Below are 5,493 nucleotides of genomic sequence, written 5' to 3' on the forward strand. Positions count from 1 at the left end.
TGCAGCAATCTTATGTGAACATGCATATGTCGAAAAATATGTGGCCACCATTGACTCTTAGAATAATCACTCACTCACTCTAGATATTCAGAATTAAACATTGTTTATGAATTCATTTATTCACTGGGTAGGATTTTAAGAGGTAACTAATATAGATACATGTAGTATCTGTGACAATCCTTTTAAAAATAAATGTGACTAAAGCATGTTCTACTTTGTGTAGCTTACCTCTGGAGAATTTCAACAAAATGCACCACCTTAGAATAACCAAGTCTCCATAGCAACCGTTTGACATCTATATGGCAGGTGGTGGTTGTTTTTGATTGGTACAGGAAAGGCAGTGGATCCAGGAAGTATTCCCAACGCCTCACTTTTTCCACGTTTTGTGTTGCAGCCTGCATTACATTTATTTTTCTTTTCTCAAAATTCTACACATAGATACCTCATTAAGATATTATGGAGAAAAAAAAACTTTTAGCAAATTTCTTAACCAGAGAAAATAAATTATATTTTTGTAAGTATTCACATTATTGTTTTTTTAATGTCACAAGCTTAGTATGGGCAGTTTTGGCCTCTTTTTTTCCCCAGTACTTCTCCATTCTCTATCCATCAGGTTGTTTCATTTTTGACGTTTTGATGTTCAAAGGCATTTGACAAAATATTAGTGGGGTTCATGTATGTTTTCTTTCAAAGGAGTGGCTTTAAAACTCACATTTTTGTGATTGGAAAAAAATGAGACATTGATAAATAATGTCAAATCCATGTGGAATGAAAAGAAAAAAAAACTAAGTAGGTGACATACTCCAAATGTAAAAGTGCTCCCTCTCTTGAGCTCATATTTGGTTGAAGCACAGTCTGATTAAATTCCAGCATTTTAATATTTTTTTGGGACACACCTAGGTCTGTCGCGATAAACGATAAATCAATTAATCGCACGATAAATTAAACCTATCGACCTCATTTTAATTATCGACTTTATCGTCTCTTCCTGCCTTTTTTTCTTTCTGTTGATGACACTGAATGAAAAAAGGCTCAATTCCAGTGCTCTCCACTGACCCTCCCTTCCTCATTTCCTTTGTGTAATGTCCAGCGCACACTACACGAGTTGTCGGCAGATTGTTGGTCCATTTTCTAAACCTGAGAGACACATCAGCCGACAGAAATCCTAGGTAAAACGGTTCGATCGGGTTCGATCGTGCCGTGTGGTGTCCAGCCACATGGGCACAAAATAATGGCTACTAATAATGGCTTTTAAAACCAGGCATTAATCAATGCTTTACTAGAATCTACCTGTGATGCATGTGGCTAGAGTCAGCGTAAAGTCCTGACTGAATGAAAATCATTATAACCTATTTATGTCACGTTAACGAAGAACAGCTGAAAACTTACCGGGTTTATCAACTGCGGTAGCAATTTGGCTCCAACTCCTCTCCTTGTCATTTCTATATTCTTCGCACAAAATGTTGAATAAACATTAATGTTGTTTCCACAAATCATCTCCAATGTCCGCTGGACTTCGGGTTGCGCGGTGTCAGCTGTTTGGGATTCTCCTCCGTAATTTCCCCTCAGAAAGTGCGGAGGAGAATCCGCACTTTCTGATTGGCTACCTGTCACATTCAGCGTTAAGCTCCCAGTCGGGGAAAACCCCTGATTTAGATCAGAGCGGCCACCCACCACACACTGCAGGATGATTGGTTACGAAATCACCAACGACAATTTTAGAACGGCCAACGATCTAAGGTTGTCGTAATGAGAAAATGGGGGCAAAAAAATTGTGTAGTGTGAACTATTGCATTAGGTAGTGGGATGTGCCCATCTTCTCTATTTAAATCTAGTGATTACTGAATGGCAATATAGTATACAGACTTCATAATCTGCACTCTTTTGGTTGAATGCAGTGTTTATTTCCACTTTGGCTTTATGTTGTTTAGTTTTTATTCAAGTACGTTTTTGTTCATGGAGACTGAGAATCCATTTTATTTTTGTTGTTGGTTGTTTTGTTTATTTAGTTTATCAGTTCCAGTGTTATGTGTTCTTTTGAAAATAAAGTGTATCCATCTATGGCAGGAAATAGCATGCATTACATCCTTTCCATTAAATCAGTGTCAAAAAGTCTTGAAACAATCTCGTTTATCGCAATAATTTTTTAGACAATTAATCGCTCAGCAAAATTTGTTATCGTTACAGGCCTAGACATACCCAATATCAAGCCAAGCAAATCTTTTAGGATTTCTTTTAACATTTCCTCACTGCTGCAAGTTGTCATTACCAGATATTGCCAAGCAGAATGTGAATGGCAGATTGAATGCAAACCTAAAATAAAAATAAAAAAAGTGCTTCAGCACATCAAGTATTAGATTAAGAGTGTGCACTCTCATACAACCAAATATTTATGATTTTCCTAAAGCATATTTGCTTTGAATTTGGATATGTCACAATAAAGGTAAGAAAATGTTCAAAATGATTTACCATTTTCAGTCTTTTTTAAAGTATTAAGCGTAACATTTTACAAGGGATTGCACACCTAAGTAGTGAAACTGAACACACTTTGTTTTTGCCATCACTGTTTGTCAAATGCCCACTTTGCTGTTACTGACTTATAACTTACATGATAAATCAAACTGAGTGCCTTAGATAACTGAACCTCCCTGCAGCCTGACGGCAAACAGGCAAAGGAACCGTTTCATTATAAATCGTAATTGGATTGCATAATAATCCGCTCAAGTGATTTTCTGGATTATACAGCAATAAAGGGGTGAGAACCAGGAATGCAAAGCTTTGCTGCTATCTTTCCGGATAAATATGATTTATGCGATAGCTTGTGATTACATGATTATGACAGCACAATGCTTCACCTAAAACCGACATGATAGCGTTTCATTACTGCAGCCTGAAATTGTTTTCTTTGTGGGCTTGTAAAAATAATAAAAAATAAGTAACTCTTAAACATCAAAACGTAAACAACTGGATGGGTTGTGTTTAATGTATGGCTGTCAGTTTGTAGAAGGATCAAACCTCTGAACTCTGTGTTCACCTAACACGATTAACACAGAATGTCTCAAGAAGTCTATCAGTTCCACTGCATTAAAAAACAAATACTAAATTCAGTCAAGTTGATGTATTCATTTCTGATATAACTAAATGGATCAAATCTTATAATAATAAATTAAGAACTTAACACTCAAGTATTTCAAGAGCGTTTCATAGATGTGTAATGGAAAAATGTCAAAAGAAAGGGGAAAAAGATATACATGTTGGATTATGGACAAATTATACAAACACAAACAGAACATGTGGTGGGAGTAACACAACCTGAGGAAACGGGATGAGAGAGCATACATGTATGTGGTTCGACTGTGGGAAACCTCTGCAAAATTCAAAGATTAAAGCTTTAAACACAGCAAGCAGCAGCGCAAGATGAAAAAGGAACGGACTTGAAACACTTACCAATATGCTTTCTGAAGAAAGGCAACACAAGAACAAGCTCTACATAAATAAATAACGGAATTCAAACGAAGAAAATAGATTCACAAAAAGGAAGTGAAAGTAAAAAGGAAAAAAAAATGTACATGAAACGGCAAGAATGAGGGAATTGGAAAATGGGGGAGAGTCACTAATCCCGACAGAAAAGCATTCTGATTAGACTTATCCTTTGCTCAGAGGATTAGCAGGTTTGGTAAAACCTTCAACTCACACATAAATCAATTTAGTCAGGGTGTAACATTCACAAGCAGCACCCGACATTTTTTCATCCACACAGACTAACAAATAAGACCGAATCTGTGTTGAGTCGTAAAGTCGTGCTTTATTGGTTTTTATAAAATAATCTTAAACTGTTAGAAGTAATGAAGCTTTGAAATAAAATAAAAAACAAAAAATGTCAGCTATCTGTCTGACTAATTCTGTTAAATCTTGTTTGCAGCAATTATAAGCAACCATAACGAAAAAAAAGTTGAAAGTTGTGGATTTACATGAATCATCGGTTTTATTTTGTAATTGAGTTAGTAATTATGTAATTATTACTGAACTTTTTTCTGATGTTTCAATCACAGTCGTCAGTGGATTTTAAATGGATTTTATGTGTTCGACCTACAGAGAATAATGTAGAACGGTAGAGTAAAAGTAAAATTTTACTTTACTTTTATTCTACTTCACTAGTAAAAATCTAAAAAAAAAGAGTGTCAAATAGTCTTCAACTTTTTTGGCTCTAATATGTCAAAGGTAACATCTAGTGCAAGCATGTGCAGTCACAACTTATCTAATTAGTAAAAATAATTACACATTAAGAGATTTCATATAGGTATAAATACAGATCATCTTTGTGTAGGAACCTTACCGAACAAACAGAATCACAGACCAACGAATGAAGGAGAAATATAAAGCCGGTTATCTCATCGTCATCCAAGAAAGAAAACTGGTATAGCATATTTATACACCTGCCACAAATATTCCTTTCACAGAGGAAAGCCAAGGAAAAGTTGGGTTGTACTGACACAAGTCCATTAAAAAAACGACTTCCTGGTCACAATCCGACTAATAATGACTTAATAACTTAATTTTATTCAATGATAAAATTCGACGAAGCCAAAAGATCGCAGACACTCTAATTTGCAAGACATTAAAATATCACAGAAGTACAAAGTTGTCTCCACCGTACCCCAAACTACGTGTAATTGCAAATTACCAAAACTATTACCTGAGGTACATTTTTACATTTACTTTCAAAACTCCCAAAACATACGAACATGCAAGAAGGAAATGCCGACAGCCCGACATATTTTGTCTGTGCCGCAGAAATCACAAACGTTTTATCTCAGATCTTCTAAACCTGATCCGAAGCCGACCGCAGGGAAGAGCTCGGATTTGCTCGTGGTTAGAAACAACCCACGGCAGTCCACCTTTCCTGCAGTTTGACTGAACTGTTAGCTATCCTTTCACAACAAATCAGGAGAGGAAAAAGTCACATTCTCCCCCCCTACCGCGGCACAGCACTGGGATTTCGAGTGTATTCTTAACTGTGCTTGGCAAACAGAACACACAGTGAAGCACAAGTCACGAGAGGCCGTGCAGAGCAAACTAATCACTGCACAGACGTGACACACACACACACACAAAAACACGCAACAGCCTGGCGCTGGCCCACGTGTGCTAATGTCATTTCTGTGTGAGCACGCGAGGAATTACACAGACAGTGAGGACGCGGGGAAAATAATGAAAAATGAGGGAACACACTTTTAACCAAACCGGATCAGGAGTGTCATTTTATAAGGGACACGTGTTAGCGAGTTCCCTCCGTGTTCTCCTGTGAAGAAATACCAGCGTTGGAAAAACGAGCTGTCTGCATTTGGTCCTTAAGACAATTCAAATTCATCAGAAGAAGAGGAGGGAAGTAAAATGGAGGCCTCAACAGCTAAGGAAATGATGCTCAATTTGAGCAGGCATCCAGTCTTGATCGGTTCCCATAATTCCTAAAACAATAACCATATATATATA

Source organism: Poecilia reticulata, linkage group LG11 (assembly GCF_000633615.1).
Source record: "Poecilia reticulata strain Guanapo linkage group LG11, Guppy_female_1.0+MT, whole genome shotgun sequence".
NCBI lineage: Eukaryota > Metazoa > Chordata > Actinopteri > Cyprinodontiformes > Poeciliidae > Poecilia > Poecilia reticulata.